We start from the raw sequence: 20,812 nt of genomic DNA, 5'->3' as shown, positions 1-20,812 counted from the left end.
AACACAGCAGCATGATACGATAACGCCTAATTACACCTGGAGGCTGGCATCATTAGCAGTGATAATTTCTACTAATAAAAATGAGCCGACTCTTCTGCCAGCATCAGAAGATACTTTGGAGATTCTTATTTATATAGTTGCTGACAGTACTGTGGGATTTTATCTGTGATTGACAATGATTGGACTAATGAGAACACATTAGTGCACAGTAGATAAGGGAGGAAAAAAAGTATAAGAAACTACCTAATGGCATGCCACAGTGAAGGAAACGTTTTTATTCCAAAATCAGGAGGAGAGGAGCACATGAAAGGGCCGGTATAGGCTTCCCTCACTGACAGTCTAATGCAAAATGGTGCTGTTGTAGGGTCATGCAGCTAGGGGCCATGCAGTGTCATTGGCTACTCAAACAATTGCTACTGGAATGTGTAATAGATGCTCTTGAACGCTTGTGCATTCAGTTTCTCTGCATTTTTTTAATGTAGAGCTCTCACGAATTAACCACTTTCAACCAGGCGTCCCTATTTTGGACATTGAAAAATAGCAAAAATAGCAGATCTACAAGCACGTCATGTCGCACTGTGAGCTTATAGAATGGCTATTTTCGCTATTTGTCGTATGGAAAAAGTGTATCGAGCCTAAGTGGTTTGATTTTGTTGTATATGTTTGCTTTTCAGTTGCAAATATTAGATGTGCTGCAGGGTACCGTACTGTATGTGTTGCTTCTCGGAATATATTCCCCTTAAAACTCCTCATAACATATTCTCAAAGTCGCGGTGATGATTTGACTTATCATCAACACCCCAGCCTGCTCAGGCGCCACATCATGTCCTCTGATCCGCTGCCTGGCTGATCTCCTGCACACAGAGCACTCTCCCAGGCACGTAACTCAACTGCCAGTCAACCAATCCACAATCCCCAAGTGACAGAGATTTAGAGTTCATGTACAACACTCGCACATTCAACACATCTCCTCTGGCCATTTAACACCCACAGAGATCTTTGATAGATAATTCGTAGATCAAACACACTGGCCCACATTGAGCCACGGGGCTTTCTCCCCTTGTGGTGTTTCACCACCAGCAAACAACTCATTTTTCTCCTGGATAGACCCTGTGATCCCCCGGTGGCCTGCCTTCCTCACCCCTGCCCTGGTCCGTCTTAGCTTATCGGAGCGAGGGGAGGCCACAGAAGCACTGGCCCGGGGTCCCCGTCTCCGCTGTTGACACAAGCTGAATCCCCGGGGCGTGAAGGGTGCGCATGTGTTATTTGCTGTGTATCCTCCTCTGAGCGAGACAGATATGAAGTGAGAGTGAATGGTTGTGCGGGGAGGTCATGTGGCACCAATTAACCCCAACTATTTGGCACCAATTAACCCCCAAAGATAGGGGTGACCTTTGAGATGCTGCGCTATTTGCTTTACCTTAACCTTTAGGGTGATACGGAGCACAGAGGTGAAATTTGAGCAGGGTCAGCGAGCGTGTGGATGGGCAGCTTATAGTGTGTGGAGTGTGGTGTGATTATGTGTGGGCCTGTGTTCCTATCTTTCTCTGTGCGTGTGTGTGCGTGCGTGCGTTGGGGGTGGGGGGGTCTGTTATTCTGTGTGCTCGCACATGTGCCTTTTGTTAAAGTTGGTGTTATTAAGGTGCAGCACACAAAACCTACCTTGGCTCCTGAGTCCTTGGTCTCAAGGCATCTCCTGACAATCTCCCAAACACCCAATCCTGGGGGAGAATCCTGCAGTATACACCCATGAGAGCTGCTGTCACAGTGACTGACAGGTATTGTGTGTGTGTGTGTGTGTGTGTGTTTCTGTTGTGTGTGCAGGCGCCCATGTGCATCTAGGCATACATGCGTGCATACATGTGCGTAAACACTATTGAAACTGCATATTGACTCTGGGGCACAGCATGCCTATGTTTGCTCTGTTTATTGGCTGTTTTGTGGCTATTTTCTCCCTGTTATGCATAAAGCATGTGCGGCTTCTCACCACTATGAGTCGGCTTCTACTTGGTCACAAAACACAGACTATAGAGTAATGCTGATAGGCCTAGCATAGAATTTATTCACCACACCTTCTGCATATTTCTGCCCATATGCCTGTATCTTTCCTACAGTATGCCCAGCGATGTTTAATTTACATGTTCTCCCCCAAAGTCACACATTGGTTCTCATGAAAAAAGTGTACAGATTACAAGTGTGATTTTCTCATAAATGACAGTTCACTGTATTGAATTAAATGTAATTGCTATGGGTAGCTATAAGTCAGTCTGATTTAGAAAAGGATTTCCTCCTTGATTTATAGTTGATGGTGTTGCCCTTAAATGGAGTTAAAGTGCACATTTCGACTCCTCTCCCTCTCCTTTGTGATTTAGTTCAGGTGTGTATCGACATTGGCACAGCCGGCTGGCTGACTGGCATAGCATTCTAAAGGTATAAAACTCAGAGCCAACTGAACGGTGGATTAGTTTTAGCAGCCTGAATTCACCATGTCGTCTTGCTCCTATCCAAACCCACCATACGTGTGTTCATGGTTCTGTCAGTAGAACTGATGACAGTGAGTAGTATACATAAGAAAGGTACATAATACTGTATGCTTCACTTTGTGAAATGTTACACCACAACTGGAAATACTGATCGGTTCTGGAGACTTTCTCAACCCTTGCTCTGCGATTTCAGAACCATGCCTTATACTGAACATGACCAACTCTAACAATGACATGAGCTCCCTGTCCAATCTTTAGCTATCGAAAGCAACTTGTGCGGTTCATGCTACGAAGCAAATCGCAATGCAGCGTTAAGTTCGCAAACAGTTTTCTTCACTGCCGTTTATGTCAGTTCACTGCCACAGCGAGTTACACCAATAGAAACCACCGGGGAATTTTACATTTCTCTTTCGCAACGTCATGCACAGAGCGGCATGAGCTATGATTTTCGTGGAGGCATGCAGTCTGTATAGTACAGTTTGTATGCAGATAAACCCTGTTCTAGACAGCTCAGCCTTCAGCCATGCCATGAAGAATATGTTAATTTTCTCTCCACACTAATGCTTTCTGTGTCAGCTTTGATCTTGATAAACATGAAACATGGGGAAATAGATTTTCATGATATGACAGCCAGGATATTAGAATATAACATATGTCTCAAATGATGACAGGGTCTCTCCAAAATGGATTTAGATATTTCCAGGTAATGTGTTGTATTTTGTTGCGTAGGCGTATATCATACTGTTATACAATGCGTAAATGGATGGAAAAAGATAGAGGCGGGTATCTGTTGCCAAGTGGCTTCAGCTGGGCATGAAAAGTCAACTTTATAAATATATACATTTGTGTTGTTGTCGCAATTGTTTTATCAATGTTATGAAATCAACACTGCTATTAGACATAATGAATATAAATGGTCGTTACTGTTTTTTTCCCCAGAAGCGGCAGATTTTTGGCTTTGTAAATGATGTATCACGTTTCTGACAAGGCAGGCTGTTTTCTATGTTTTCTTTTTCCTTATTCCGTCTTAAACAAACATCTCAAAGCTTAATTGACACGCCTGAAAAATCGAACATTCTTGGGAAATTGGGAATTGCTTAAGAAACACCAGGGAAGGCATCTGTAATTTGTTATGGACTTGGGTGACAAAAAGAAAACAAAATCATTTGGTCTCCATGTTTGTTAACTGGCCTATAACGTCATTGCTAACGTCACCCTAACGAGATTAACATAAGAGATATCCTATTGATGTGAAATGGAGCCTTTCTGGAGCAGAAGTAAGAAGAAAACAAAGGGACACAGCTGCCAAATCACTTTTGTCTTTACAGAGAGAGTCCACATTTGTAGCCTAATTGTTGATTGGTTATATTTATATAGGAACAATGCTAGTGATGCCTTGTTTTTTGTACAGTTTTATGTACATGCAAGTGTAGCTTTTTAAAAAACAAATACCTGAAGGAAAAAACAACTGAATTGTACCATAATTCTCTAAAAGTAGGTTCTATATTAGAGAGTGAATGAGTTGAGCATTGGGTGACGTTGCTGTCCCTCCTATACTGTAACTATTCCATTGGCTTTAAACACTGTTCTATCTCCCACAACTCTTTCTCTCTCATGTCCCTTCCCAGGTTGAGTTTGTTAAACGGTAGTTTTTACAGAAAGTGGGTCATTGTTGGTTTTAGCGTCATCTCTTCTGGTTTGATTGACATCCGCATGCTTGAAAAAAAATATGTGGTCTTTTATTTTTGCTGAGCAAATCAAAGAAATGATATCTTGTAATTATTCCTTCCTTATAGCTTTACAATAAAAAAAACATTTGAAAACAGTGAAAAGAAACAAACATGCCCACTTCTGTTATTGTTTCATGGTGTTGTGTCACACTCGGTACAAGTAAATGTTGTCACGTTTTCTGCCGTACTCATTTTGTTTTCGCAATGAGATGCAAAGCTGAAAATGCAGCAATCCTATGTTGGAGTATTATTGGATTCCACTTCAGGAAATTGACTCGTGAGTCCTCAAGTCTACTGTTGTGCCCCGCAGCGAGACTCCCAATCACATTTCAATAAAAACAAACCCAAGTGCATATGAGAAATATCACAAGCACTCAGAGGAAGGTGCTTATGACACAAGGCTTAATAGCACTGTTTCATCAAATTGCAAAACAGCAAATTTTAATTCTGAGGGAAATTATTAAATTAATCTCATAGAATTTCAGTATGAGTAAACTAGAAAACAGGTCTCCGCCAGGCCAGGTGCGCTATTTTCAATTGAGTGCTATAGCGCCACCCTACGGTCAATGATTGATTTGTCCGTAGGTTTTTCTTCGCGTCTACTGACCAATCGTCTTGTATTTCCATGGAGCTCTGTGCGTGGATTGCAGCAAAACAGTTTGGCTTTCCCTTAATATTATTTACTGTGAATGGTATACTGTAGATTCTCATCTGAGTATATCTGTGTCAGCTTCTTGAGCCATGAGTTGTTGGTTGCAAGCCATATATACTCATGGCTATATATCATATATATGATATCATCCTACAACATCAACTGAGTGAAGCACTAAAGCCTCTTGATTGTTGTGCTTACTATACACTGACTATAACATATGAAATAATAATATAATAATAGCCAAGGGTTGAACTTGAACTTGCTTTCTGTGTGTGTGCGTGCACGCACTTGCGTGCGTGCGTGCCAGAGAGGGGGAGAGGAGGGATAGAGAGACATGAAGACAGAGACATTTAATCACTCATCTAATTATAAATGCACCAAGTCTCTCTGTGTGTGTGTGTGTGTGTGTGTGTGTGTGTACATCTGTACGTCTGTAATCCACGTAAATCGAGAACCGTTCACCCCACCGACTTCAAATTTGACACACGTGTTCCGCCCCACCACAGGGGGTGCATTTCCGCAATTTCCACAATTTCCATTTCCGCAATTCCGCAATTTCTGCAATTTCCGCAATTTCCACAATTTCCACAATTTCCATTTCCGCAATTTCCGCAATTTCCATTTCCGCAATTTCCACAATTTCCGCAATTTCCGCAATTGGGCACTGCTGTAGGGGCTCCAACAGGCACTGCTCTTGTCTAATTAAGTTTAATAATTGGATTATGTTTCTGCACAAGGCAAACTTGAGACTGTATGCTGCATGCCCTGAATGCTGTTTCTTTGAGAGCTGCATTCAGTTCAGCAACTTTACTTAACTTAAGCCTGTTAATGATGGGTGGAGATTATGTTTTGCCCCAAGTTGTGTGTACAATGCTGGACCGATCAGTGCCCAACTTTTCTTGCATGCAGCCAAGAGGCCAAGGAAGAACCTCCACCCCAAAATGTTTTTAGTTTACACATTAACGTAAAATTGTTTCTGCCAGCAGTCCTACTTGCATTTGGTATATTGTTTAATATGGGCATACCGGTAATCAGTTATGGATTTTGACCATAAACTGTGTGCAAGGTTGAATTAATTTCATCACAAAAAAAAGAAAACTAGAAACTTTGACCCTCTAGTTAGACCAGAATATATTTTTTAATTAAAACATGACCACTAATCAATACACATTGATTGTTTTTTGGTTGGTTGGTTTTCAGGCTGAATTGAGTTCATTTGGGGGCCCTTACGTTGGTCCGATGTACTAACATTCTGACATGCAACAGTCCGACACATGCGTGTCGGTTTAGGCTGGTTAAGACTCACCCGTGGCTCCTGACATGCGTTGCCGGTTAAAACTCACTCGTGGCTTCCCTGCTATAGGTTAGGGTTTGGGGTAGGGTGTCGGATTAAATGCCTGTTGAACTGTACAGTAAGTAATCCTATGTCAGACCAAACACATGATTCGCACCAGTTTGCATGAGCTTTCACGCTATAGAGCGTCACAGTTTTCCCATAGGCATTTCAAAACGTATTTATTTAAATACTTTTTAAGCGTCGTACGGAGCCAACTCTTGTCGTGACAAATCATGACAACACACACAATATTTTGGACCAAACAAATAATTACAATGAAGAAAAACAACAAAAAAAGTGTTGTAACCTGCCGTTTTTTCTACTTTCTAATTCTTTGTTTGGCCCGAAAGGTTGTGTGTGTTGTCATGATTTGTCACGACAAGAGTTGGCTTCGTACGAGGCTTAAAAGGTCTTTAAATAAATACATTTTGAAATGCCCACGGTAAAAAAGGTTTGGGATTCATTTCCTGGGCCACTCGTTGTTCTGAAAGGGGGAGGGACTGCGACGCTCTAGTGTCTAGTCTATAGTGCACTCAAGATGTGAAAGCACCCAATGTCTTGCTTTGGACACATGCTGGGTTTTCTGAATGTGTTCACTGTAAGTATTGCTAGATTAGCATAATAATTAGACATAAGATAATAAAATAAATTGACCAGTGTTTTGGTTTCTTTGTTAATATCCAATCCCTCCCATAGAAATTAATTCCTCAGCAATCGGCTTACAAAATAAATACTCAGACGTCTTACAGAATGACTTTACAGAGGAAATTATCCATTTCAATTCATGATAAATTAGTCAGTTTTTGAGGAAAATTAACATTGCCTAACAACAAGAGACAGATAGCAAAAAAGTAAAGCAAATAAATAAATACACAAACATACAAACAAAACTATAAATAAAGAGAAAGAGATTAAAAAACAAGAACTGATCAATTATCAGTTCATTACCAGCAGCTGCCTTATCCCCAGAATTGTGCTATGAAATGGAAATATCTGTCTGTCTGTATTTATGTGTGTGTGGAAACAACAACAGGATCTGTCGAGGTGACTCTGTAACTGTGACAGTCTAGCCTTAGCCTGAGGAACCAAAGGACCCTTTTATAACAATAAACTCTGAGACTGTACAAATGGACTGGTCCATTTGGTTGTATTTGTACACTCTCAGGTATAGCACATTCTCCAAATCATTACTGTATATGTTGCACCTTGCGCACAACTGTCGGTTGTAGTGTTGACATTGGCTTGGCAGGCCGTAAATCCTCTTTTAGAAACCCGAGCTTTGATTTGTCTCAACCGATTTTGGAAGGAGGCAGCTATAAGAAGGAGGCCTATATTTCTACTTTTGAAACCGATCATAATTACTGCCCTACTGTTTTGTCAAAACTCAGAAGTGGAGAGTTTGCTAGGCATCTTCCAACATCACACTCTGGTAACTACATCTCCCAGAGTGCACCAGCAAGATGGCTGCTTGTTTGGCTGAGCTGGAACACCTGAGAAGGCTCTCCCAAATCTCTTAACTCAAGCCAATTATAACCTCAAAGGGGTACAGACAGACAGACAGACAGACAGACAGTGTGTCTACTCGGTACAGATAGTAGTACTATCATATTGTCATCTTTGTGTCTTCAGGTTGAAAACGGTAGACTGTCGGTAGACTGTTGCTTTAGCAACAACTAACGTGCAGTCACGTTCGTTGCAAAAAAGGCTGATCTACAAGCTCACAACGCGTCAAACAGCTTGCCTCCATTACTCACTGTCTAAGGGTAGTTGTAATTTCAACATGTAGTTTGTTCACTCTGTTGTTGTGTTCAATGTATTGTGCACGAGCCCGGCATCTGCACGCTGATGTGACAGCTGACAGGCAAACAGGAGCGAAGGTACCGTAACGCTCACTCAGTATTTTTAATTGCTTAATTCACTGCCACCCACGTTAATAATAGGGGGCTTTTTATTGAAGGAAGGAATGTATTTGAGGAAATACTGAGGCGCATCATGGCAGTGGCGCTGCTCGCGCGACCGTTTAGACGATGGCATATTAAAAGTGTCTGGTTGTGTATAGAGACCAGGCAGCCAATCAGAATTCTCTTCAGACTAGCATGTCGATCTGTCGACTGTAGTTTATGGGCTTTCATAGACCAGCGCTTTACAAGCCGCTGGTAAAAAACATTGAGAGACAGGAAGACAGTGAGGGAGAGCAGTGCATGTGTGAAAAGAGAGTGAGAGAGAAACTGCAAAAAACGGAGACAGAGCTAGAGAGAGAGTATAGTGAGTTTTTTTGCAATTGCTTTTAGCCACATACTGTGAGTATGTGGAGGTGGGTGTGAGGTGATGTATTGTACTGTAGGTGTAGGTATAGGGAGGGTGGGAGGTAAAGCACACTCCAAGGGAGATTCAGAGTGAAGTCTGTGGGAGTTCAGTTAGAGCCATGCATTGGTGTAAATGTATACAAGAGACACACTGATCCCTGCTGACTGTATGCTCAGATGTACTCCATCTGGCGTAACCCATCGCCACTTGCCGCAAGCATTCAGCACCTTACATAAGTCTGGCTGTGAATCCCAAACCTCCTCTTGCCATCAACATATCGCACGAAAGTTGAATACATCTTTCATTATGCAAAGTGTGAAGCAGTGAACGCAGCTAAGGGGTACATTTAGGTGCAGTATCAACCATGCTACACTCCCACTCAACACCAGACACTTGTAAATGCAACATCTACCACTATATACTATATTTTTGTGCAGTGAGCCCCACTCAAAAAAATAAAAATAAAGAGCTTGTCAAGTTTATAACAGATGACAGCTTCCTTTCTTGGCTTTCAGGATGTGCAGCTCCAGATTATATAGCATTCAGAGATTGTGGAACAGTTAGCCATGCAAGACTATAACATCTTACACTAAATGCACGGAATCTGTCTGTTAGAACCCTCAGACCGATCGACTTCAGACTTAGTTTAGTTTTATTCGCACAATACAAAAACAGTACAAAAAAACTAACTTCAACAAAGTTTCGGACTATCAAAACTATTGGCGTATATATTGAAATCACTAAAGCAGTGGTTGTCAACCAGTGGTCCAGGGACCACCAGTGGTCCTTGAGGGGGTTCCAGGTGGTCCCCAGCTAAATGGAATTGGTCACCAAATGCAACCTTATAGATCTTTAACTCTTGAGATTGTAATATGTTCCATTTTATACTCTCAAGAGTTAATGTATTGTTACACATCTGAATTAGGTTAATTTACAAGAAGTCTACACAATTAGAGAATGTAGAATAATTGTTATTTTGATCAACATTTGCCTGTTATCTCTCCTATGGTACCAACATCAAGACAATACAGCATGGAACTGGGCACATAATTATTCTTTAGTTTTGGGTGTGCAAGGTTGTTATCTCATCAAATGGTGGTCTGTGGCTCAAATGCAAAATAAACTAGAAAAAGTGCCCCTTGGGGCCCAGGTCTCCACCAGGCCAGGTCAGGTTGTGGGTGCCATTTGTTCTTACACCATTGATGGCAATTGGATGATTTGAGGCATTTTGTTCCAAAAATGTGTTTTGCAAAAATCCACCTGTTGGTGGTGCTATAACAGGCTAATGTGAAAACGGTGGGATATATTCCTCAGCCTAGTAGGAAAGTCTGTGAAAGATTTCACGTAAATTGCACGCTGCGTTCATGATTTGAGGCTTTTTGTTTCAAAAGGGCCAATCCTGCAGACTTTGAAAGCCAATGTTAGCTAATTAGGATGGTATATGAAATATCGGACAGATCCGTCTTGAACACATGACTATAGAGATAGTGTGTAACGATTTGCGGGATTTTTGGACAGAATCTGAAGGAGTAATATCAAAAAGATTGTTTTTCAAAAGTCGGCCTCCTGGTGGCACTATAACAGGCCGTTCTGGAAACTTTGGGGCAGAGGTTCATCATTGGCACTCAGGGAGTGTTGTGTGCAAAATTTGGCATCGACCGGGTTAACGGTACCGGAGATTAGCCGTTCACAGACAGACACACGGACGGACGGATACACGGACGCAAAACATACTCTCTCCCCATGCCTTCGGCCTGGTGGAGACAATAATGGGCCTTCATTCGAAAAAGGGTTGAAAACCTCTGCACTAAAGCAATGAAGATATGGTCGATATTATGAAGGTCCCTTAGCTTGACAATGCCTGATCTCTGCCTTTGAGCATTGCTGGGAGAGTGACAGAGATGGTTATTGTGAATAGGGGAATAGCGCTATGGTTACAGACAGTCCTCCAAGTTCAAAATTGAGACCAGATACTAAAGTGAGACAACAATTGGGTTCACCGAAAATCTGATTGGTTCCATTGAAGTAGTTATCATGGAAGTAAAGTTAAAGCTGAGGTAGAAGTGCACGATAGCTTCAGGTTCACACACCAATTGGCTTGGCTGCCCAGTAGTAGGCCTAGTTATTTTTTAGATTAGGCAGCACCAAATACACCTCCTGGCCCACAAATCTATGTCTTTGTTGAAACTATAGCCCTATACTGTATGTCCTGATCCTCCTGGGGGATTTGCCTTTATATAGAAAACAAAAATCTAAATAAGTTGAACAAAGCATTGCAGATTTCTGCAATGGGTGTCATCACTTACCTGATGTTTTCTGAGGCTGATTTGAAAACTGTCAAGTGGCATTTCTTCCTATAGTGGGAATAGGCATGCACTGGATATGCACGGCTTGGGATACACTCCCATTTCTTCCTTCTCAGAATGCATTTCTTTCATGTGGATTCCAAGGGATTCGATTTCCCAAAAGTTGCGTAACTGATCTGACAGTGCCTAGCTGTTCCTCTCCGAAGCTGATGTGCATCACTTCAATGTCCGCAACTTCAGTTATGATATTTAGCGTGGTGACTTGACTTCTCCTTGCACCAGATATTTTCCAAATATATTCACACCAAGATATTTTAAACTGCTGTAGCCTGTGTCACAAGTTGATCTTAAATGTGTCCGGGAATAATTATCAAGGTCCCTGGGAATAATTAATTCCTTAATTACCAATACATTTCTTCACCAATGTCGATCTCATAAAGATTTAAATGCATAGTTATGATAGTTGCATACAGATTACAAACCTTAGAGTAATCAACTAAGTTTACAAACAAACACGTGGCCTACAATTCACACGCACGCACGCGCGCACCCCCCCCTTCTCTCTCTCCCCCTCCTTCCTCTCTCTCTCCTTCGTCACTCCCTCTGTCCAAAACACACGCAACGTGGGAGGCTGTTTGTTTATTTATCTTATCTCTCTACCATGCACCCTTATTTTAGGCCCCCATTAAGGCATTTTAAAGAACAAAACATGACAATAATTCCAACTTTGAGTTTTGGAAGGTCATTAAGGAGGTTCCTATAACTTTCTCCACCGAGGAGGTATCCCTACAGGTTGAAAAACGTCGTCAAAGCTCAAAGGTAAGCTAACAAACAATTGAGATGTGTCGATATATTTACTATGCTACCGGCTAAATAAAGTAGGCTATATGCATGCCGTCAAGTGCGCGGACATTTCTTGAAACTCCCACACTATTTTAGTAACGTTTGAGGCCATTATATTGTGAGAATGAATGAATATTTGGGAGAGCCATGAAAATGCAGGCTAAATAGGCCTAGACGCCTATAGTCCTGTACGACTTTTATCCTAGACCGTCTATAAAGTACAACGAGGTACAGTAGCCTAATTAATATAGCGGCTATATTAATTATATTCTATAATATAGCCTAGCCATACGGCTAGGCTATATTATAGCCAAACGTTTGTTGCAAAAACATGCTTTTGGGGAGATAAAGCGCGCGCTCCGGCGAAAACTAATCTACAACCTCACAACATCACAGGTTGCAAAAGCCACGAGTTTTCTCAAGCTAGAGAGCTCAGAATTGTGCACATTTTGGACACAAATGCACCTACAATTTAATTTGTGCGACTCTCAAAATACATTTGGGAGTTCCTGTGCGACTGTCCATAGTCCAAACTGGGGGGCCTTCATACTTCTGTGGTCTGTGGGCTAATATGCCATGAACATATTTCCCTACCATGCATTTGTACGAATACTTTCATGTTATAGTGCTGTTTTTATTCATTAAAAAAACAGTTAAAACACACACACACACAAATAGTTAAAATGAACGGCTATTAAAGATATATTTATGGGGGGCAATATCTCACAACATGTATAGGACTAGTAGATTTAATTCTGACACTGTACAAAAGATACATACAGGTCCATTTGGTTCCATTTGTACACTCGGAGTTAACATTCCCTTAACCCATTTTGGGCGGGAACCCCTTTTGGTGTTTTAACTAAGCATTATGTTATACTTTAGCTATTGATATATTAAAATAGCAGATCTACAAGCTTGTAGGTCTGCTATTTTCTTTATCGTAAAACTCGTCAAAATCACCAACATTGCAGCTGTAGGGAAACTTGAATTATCCTCTTTCAATCTGTAAAGTTTTTGTTTACAATCTGTAAAGTATGGAAGCGCTCGTTAACAGCAAAGCAACCTCCTGCTGCCTCCTGCTGCCTCCTGTGCACATTCAAAACAGGTGGTACGCATGGGCCGTTGAGTGATATTCAACGAGCACTTCCAAACTGCAGCACTTAGAAAAAAATCATCTGCATGGAATTTCTTGATAGGAAGTAGCTCATAAAATGTCTACGGTGGATTTTTATGAAACAAACACTTTACAGATTGAATGAGGATAATTCAAGCTTTCCCTACAGCTGCAATGTTGGTGATTTTGACGTCGTTTAGTATAATTAGAGAGGGCTTTTCTGTTTGGATGAATGGGCTCTCTATGGGAAGTGTCACCTAGGTATCACCTTGCTGGCAAGGTGGCTGCGGTCTGAATATGGAGAATGGGACCTGCCTGCATGACATGCAGCACAGCCTCTCGACTTATGCAACAATACAAAGAACGATTTAGCTATTTGCCAATATAAAGACGGTTTTGTGATGGAAATAAGCCTACTTTCCCCAGTGGACGCACTCTGAGCCCCCCACTACACGTATAGAATGCACTTTTTGGCCTGAACATGTTTCATTGGAAGGATAGCCTTAATAATATGGTCCTAATAATTTGACTTGAACCAGATGGAGCATCCCCATCTCGCCGTGCTGCGAGTTCATCTGGAGCCTGTCCAGCATTCCTCTCCTGGAGCCCTACCTCTGACACGGATCCTATCCAAGCCGTGGTGAAGGCCGTCATGGGGCAATACAACACCTGTGTGCTCCCCAAACGCTACTCTTTTCGCCAGTGTGAGTATTAATGAGCTTGTAGATCTGCTATTTTTCAATAGCTAAAGTATAACATAATGCTTAGTTAAAACACCAAAAGGGGTTCCCGCCCAGAATGGGTTAATGCAAACGGCTTAAGGCTATGGACCAGAGCTATACAGTATTGATGATACACGGCTGCCATTTTGCCAGCAAGGTGCTGAATAGGTGCAACTTCCCATAGACAACCCATTCATCCAAACAGAAAAGTCCTATCTAATTGTATTAAATAAAGTCAAACTCACCAACATTGCAGCTGTACGAAAAGCTTGACTTATAGTCTTACTATCTGCAAAGTGTTTGTTTCATAAAAATCCACCGTAGACATGTTATGAGTGTCAAGAGTTTGGAAGCACTCGTTATCAGTAAAGCAACCTCCTGCATTGTGTGCAAATTCAAAACAGGTGGTATGCAACTACGCATGGGCTGTTGACAGGGAGTAGCTCATAACATGTCTACAGTGGATTTTTATTAAATACACACATTGCAGATGGAGGATAATTCAAGCTTTCCGTACAGCTGCAATGTTGGTGAGTTTGCCGTCATTGAATACAATTAGATAGGACTTTTCTGTTTGGATGAATGGGCTGTGTTATGTATGGGAAGTTGCACCTATAGTTACCAACTTACTGGCAAGATGGCAGCCGTGTGCATATTGTCAGAGGACCCTGATGGTCCCTGGACCCCAGCGGGCTGAAATCAGCCCTCATGCTTCTGACTCCCTCCCCACCTAGCCTGGGCATCATTTCATTTGGGTATATGATCCGGCCGGGAGCGGATGATATCGTTACATCATGTCGTAGACTCGTAGTATTGTTTTGTAGTCTACAGGCAGGAACAACAAACCCGAACTTCCTTTTCCCTCAAACCGATTTTTCTCAATAAAAGCTGCAGGCTACGAGAGCTTTTATTGTTATTCTTCCGGTTTGAGGGAAAAGGAAGTTCGGGTTTGTTGTTCCTGCCTGTCCACTACAAAACAATACTACAACATGACGTAACGATATCATCCGCCCCCCCCCAGCGGATCATATACTGAAATGAAACAGAGACCAGGCTTTCCTCCGAGGTGGTGGAAAGCCTGGTGAGGCGAGGTTACTACTCCCCACCCCCTCCCCATATTTCTGTCAGAAGCTGTTGAGGGCTGATTTTTACCCTTTTGCTTTTTAATTTCTGTACGCGCAGTAATGTAAATGTCCATTGCTTTTTAAGTCATACTGTCGCAAATTATTACATGCCATAGCTATACAATATGTGTGCTCTCTGGTTCAGCTAAAGGTTATTCTGCACCAGCAGCCATTGTCGCCAGCCCATAATGGTTCATTTGGATAAGTGTACGGGTGTCAAGTTTGTTAGATGCTGTTAATACCGCACAATGCCCAGCACTTCACAAGTATCAAAAAGAACTATTGTTGGTAATTTCTGTGCAGCACTCACAGTGGAAGGAAAAGCACATAACTGCAGGCGCTATGTGAAATGTTAAAATGGAGATTAGCCCTGTGCGACGCAGATCCTGGTATAATGATTAAAAATCCTGCCTTGCATTTCAATGGGAACACTTGTGGCTGCGAGCACTAAGATAAGGCCCTGCACTCTGGTTTAATTCCAATACACATGCAGGGGATGGGGAAGAAGGTGTTTATATATATATATATATATATATATATATATATATATACCGTATAGGCACATTCTTGCCCTTGGTATGTCATCCGTATCCTGCCTGCATCCAGGTAATGTCAAGGGCCATAGAACAAGTGTATCACAGATGAATAGGCCCATACTGTACACTGTTCAAACATAGTGTGTGGAAGGATGAATGAATGAATGAAAGAATCAATGAAGGGACTTACCGGATGAAGCCGTTTTCGGTGGTGGATGTGGAGGAAGGCATTCTGAAATGGGTGGACAACAACGGATGCCTGGGGGTTGGGTTCTGTAACCGTACTGTTTTCATGCGTTCGTGGACATCCTCCGGCCCCACGCCCCCCACTCCCACCCCACCCCAACCCTAGTTCTACTATCCCTACTCAGTGGCACTACGTTAGGGCCCTCTCCATCACTGTCGGCCCAGGGGCAGGCCACGGAGGATCCTGCAGAGGAGAGAAAGCACAGCATGCTGAGTGAGTGAGAGAGGGATGGATGGAGGAAGGGAGAGAGCGAGTGGGGGAACGAGAGCGGGAAGGGGAGAGAGTGAGGGAATGAGGGATGGGGGGAGGAATGGGGAGAATGAGAGATGGATGGAAGGAGCGATGTTCCCCTGAGGGCCTTTTGGAGGCAGTGTGTGTATCAATCACTCGACAGGAGGGGGCGGATGTGACTCCGATGGACACTGCTCCTTTACAGATCTGCCCCTCTCCCTCTCTTCTAAGCTCTTTGTCCTGAGTTGACTGTCCGTTCCCTCTCTCCTCCCTCCCCCTCCATCCAGGTCCCGCTCCACCTATTGGCTCCAGCTTGCCACCAACCTTGGCCTCACCTGGCCTATTAATAACCCGCCACAAAGTCACCCCGGATGTTTTCGTTTCCTCTCCACGTCCTCGCTGAAAAACCCCCACTCTGCCCCATAGCTGTCAAGTGACCTGCAGGCTGGCGTCTCTGGAGCTGTGGCTCGACTCCGCGGTGACTTCTGGAGGTCAAGACAGAGTGTCAGGCCGTGCACTGTTGAGGTAAGTGAAGGTCTTCGCCACATGGAATGGGGTTGAGCTGGGGAACACAGGTTAAAGGAAGATGCACGTTAGCTATTATTAACAAGACGAAAGTAACCGCAGAACTACGAGTGACAGGGGAAGAAGGGAACTTGCATCCTCCCAGTCAAAAGTTGTCGTTTTGTTCTGGCTTAAAGGACCATTCTGGCATATTTGGCTTACTGGCCATGAATCATTTTGTATAATATACTGTATATGATTTTCCAAAGCTTACCGTAGTTTGTTTGATCTTTGACAAAGACAATATTTTCCATTAATTTCAATATGGTACTTTAGTTGAGAGAGTGAGGTCTAGCCAACACCAAGTTGGGATTCCTGGATCGCCGCACTCCACAATTTCATATCCAACATCAGGTTCTTGAGCTCTTCAGTGTTGTCAGCCAAGCTGTCGCGCCGCAGCACGTCTACATTAGGTGGTACGCTTCTTTCCCCTCCTGGCTTTGCCCTGGGTTGGCTCTCATAGGCTCAATTGTTTGCCTAAGTTCTGCGTGCCTGACGCAGTGCCCTGCCAGCCTCATCCTTCTCTCTCTGACTTTGTCCGTGACCCGTGGTATTTTTGTATTGTAAGGGTCCATGTCTCGGGCCCCATACAGCAGTACTGACTCCACAGTAGCTATGAACAGCCAACCTCTTAAAGGGACACTTCACCCTTTTTGCAAAAAAATATATGTTAATGATGTTTAGAAGCTATAGTACACTTTCCTGGGGGTCTTTATGTGTGTAATATGTGGTTTTAGATATTTTTGATTGTAGCAGTGAGCCTGTTGTCTCTGATGTCATGGACACTGGGCTCACTTCCTTCCTGGACTACATGTTGTCTCAGTAAGACAGCTCTCCCCCCTATCCACAAGGAGGAGCAGTGCACCAAAGAATTATGGGAATTGTAGTCCAGGAAGGTAGTGAGACCAGTGTCCATGACATCAGAGACAACAGGCTCACTGCTACAATCTAAAATATCTAAAACCACATATTACACACATAAATACCCCCAGGAAAGTGATCTAAAGCTTCTAAACGTCATTAACATATATTTTTTTGCAAAAAGGGTGAAGTGTCCCTTTAAGGTCTTCTCCCATATCGTCATATACTGTAGTATGGTACTATAAAAAGATGGCTTCAGATAGGTAATGTTATACACAAAATGGTAAATGGTGCATTTATATAGTGCTTTTATCCAAAGTGCTTTACATACCGTAGATGCATTACATTCACCCATTCATACACCGCTGGCGGAGGAAACTGTGCAAGGTACCAACCTTTACGGGTTCAGAGTCTTCAACACTAACTCTGGGGCAGCCCGGAATGTAACTGGGAACCTCGTGGCTCCCATCCGGCTGCTCTACCTACCACTCTACCCCTGAGCCACTGACACGCCGTAACTGTGTAATAGTTTTTTTGTAGTGGAAGTTACAGGGTTTTTTTTCCTTTTTAAATGCATTGTATGGCACACATTAATTTCACAAATATAACCCAAACAACAAATATTCCCAGGAAATAATTAGCAAAATAGATTATCATGTCAGTGACATTAACATCGAACACAACGTGCAGTTGTGTTTTAATGGTTTTGGACCAAAATATAAGGTATGAGTTGTACTGTATGACAACCGATCTCTGAATAAGAAGCAATGGCAAAATGGTCTTTTTATTATGTATAATGTACAATACAATATATGACTGAGACTATTGTGAACAATTAGTTATTTAGAGCAGTATTATCCTAAACAAAGAGTGGAAAGGGGAAGTGCTACTGTTCCTATTTGCCTAACAACCTAAAACAACAAAGTGCCGTTCCAAACCTTTGCGCCACCTCCAAAGGTAACGTGCGTCATCATCCTTTGTTATGCTCACGCTAATGCGCGGATCCATAATGAATGATGATCACGCCCATCTGGACGATACGCTGAGAGCCGACGGGGAACCTCCAGGTTTCACTTCGGCACGTTAGGCCTGCTGGAATGGCCGCGAGGATATGACCCAGGTTGATTCCCCATCCATCCCAATCGCCCCATGTCGCTCAGAGTCCGCTGTCCACATCGAGAGGGCGTATGACCTTCCCGACAGCACACCATGGCACGGTGCATAACAGCTAGAGATGGTAGGAGGTGGGTAGATATTTATTAGCTCTGCCTGACCTTATGGTGTGAAAGGTGGACGGGAAGTAATGGCTGGCTTGCAGTGTCTGAGCACCATCTCAAGCAGTTTGTTTGGGCAGACAGATTTTTAGATTTCTGTGTACTCCGCTCCTCACCTCGGTGTGTGATCTACTGACAAGGCTGCTTGGATGTGACTAAAATGAAAGAAAGCATCCAGTTAGTTTTATCTTCCATATCTTCAGGTTTTATGTATTTTTTTAAGCTGAACAGTTACCAGTCTTTTTTAGTGTGTGTGGATGGCATGTGTGCATGTGTACTATACTAGGAGACAAAGGAGTGCAAAGGAAAACGAGTACATTAGGGACCAGTAACTACTCTAATCTACCTCTTTCTTCTTTATTAGCCACTATTAAACTTTCTCTGGACATTTCTTTATTTCCATGGAGATTATACACATTACCCACCAGGATTAGTTCATTAATTAAATCGTACTGGACAGGATTTTCCACCGATCGCCGGTTCAACCCTTATTTTGAAGAGCCAAAACCCGCGACCGTATGTTACTTTACTTATGTTACTTAGACTGTGTGTGGTGTCGGACCGGGGGCGATCGAAAGAAACGGATATAGTCGGTGTGGATGTGTGCGCAGAACAAGCTGGCGCGTGCCATTGTTGTTGACATCACCTAGAAAGTAGCAACCCAGAGCTAAGTAGCATTACAACTTGATCGATCATAAGTGCTATAAAAGACCATTTGGCATGGATCTACACCAGTGGTTTTCAACCCTTTTCATATCAAGGTCCATTATTTGTTCAGCATTTGAGCCACGGACCACCATTTGATGACTTTTAGCCTCTCAGACTCATCTGAGCCACGGACCACCATTTGATGACTTTTAGCCTCTCAGGCCCATCTGAGCCACAGACCACCATTTGATGACTTTTAGCCTCTCAGACTCATCTGAGCCACAGACCACCATTTGATGACTTTTAGCCTCTCAGACTCATCTGAGCCACAGACCACCATTTGATGACTTTTAGCCTCTCAGACTCATCTGAGCCACGGACCACCATTTGATGACTTTTAGCCTCTCAGACTCATCTGAGCCACAGACCACCATTTGATGACATTTAGCCTCTCAGGCCCATCTGAGCCACAGACCACCATTTGATGACATTTAGCCTCTCAGACTCATATGAGCCACAGACCACCATTTGATGACTTTTAGCCTCTCAGACTCATCTGAGCCACAGACCACCATTTGATGACATTTAGCCTCTCAGGCCCATCTGAGCCACGGACCACCATTTGATGACATTTAGCCTCTCAAAACGAATGAATATTTGGTTGTCGTTGGATAAGATTTTTCCCACAATTCCATGCTGTATTGATGTTGGTACCATTAGGAGAGATTACAGACAAACGATCAAAATAACAATTCTAATTGTGTAGACTTCTTGCAAATTAAGCAATGTAGATTTTTAATAGTAATTTAACTCTTGAGAGTGTTAAATGAAACCAAATGGACCCATTAGTGTCCAGTTGTTTTCATTTAGCCAGAAGAATTCCATTTTTGACAATATCTTTTTTGGTGTAAGTTATGTCATTGGAATGCAATGAGCTCAAATTCAATCAGATATCTGTAATTATTCCTGTTGTCGTGCCAAGAAAGTGCCACCACGAAACAAGTTTATCCAAAGATTAACAATTCAAAGAAACTCAGTGGCATTTCTTTCTTCTTTCTTCCCTTTTTCTTTTTTTTAATTTATTTTCCAATTATGTTTTTTGCAATGAACAACTCTGAATAACTGCCTATTGATGAAGACTTAGAGGTAAAAAGCAATTTCGGGGGTGTAAATTCTTTGCAAACAGAACGTGAGAAACAAAGCAAACAGTGAAAAGTAGAAGAAATGGAGGGGCAACTAAAACAAGTATGCCGCGTTGAGTGACTACATTTCACACACGAGTCACAGCAGAAACAGCCTACGTAGTGACGAGCAGATGCAGGTTGGTTTTTCCCTACCACGGTTCTAATACGCTGGGGATTGTGCAATCTGTGCCATTTTCTCATGTAGTAAAACGTTCACATTCCCTTTGACAGCTCAGAGTGGGGGCAGAATTTACCATCACGTCCCATCTCTGAGCCACTCCACAGCCCGGCGCTGCTAAAGCGTCGCTGGAAATCTCTCTCATAAGTTAAATGATGTCTCCAGGTTCCTGCACCGCGAGTGTCTATCGATCAACGTCCTCGCGCGTCGCCGCGAGCTGCAGGCCAGGCAGCAGATTCAGCGCACAGATATGAATTGGTGTTAATTGTGTCCCATTGTATTAGGGCCGTGCCGGTTCAATGTCTTATAAATATCACCTGCTGACGTTTCATTAAGACGTTGGCATAACTCTGCCGTCCTGGCCTGCAGGGCGGGGGTTTGGCTAACTGGAATAATGAAGCAGGAGAGTGCAGGCTGGCTGACAGTAACGATATGCAGATTGCCAGTGTGCCTTGGCAAGGCAGAG

The sequence above is a fragment of the Protomyctophum bolini genome (assembly GCF_963924005.1).
Source record: "Protomyctophum bolini genome assembly, chromosome: 10".
Classification (NCBI taxonomy): domain Eukaryota; kingdom Metazoa; phylum Chordata; class Actinopteri; order Myctophiformes; family Myctophidae; genus Protomyctophum; species Protomyctophum bolini.
This window is presented reverse-complemented; position numbering follows the sequence as displayed.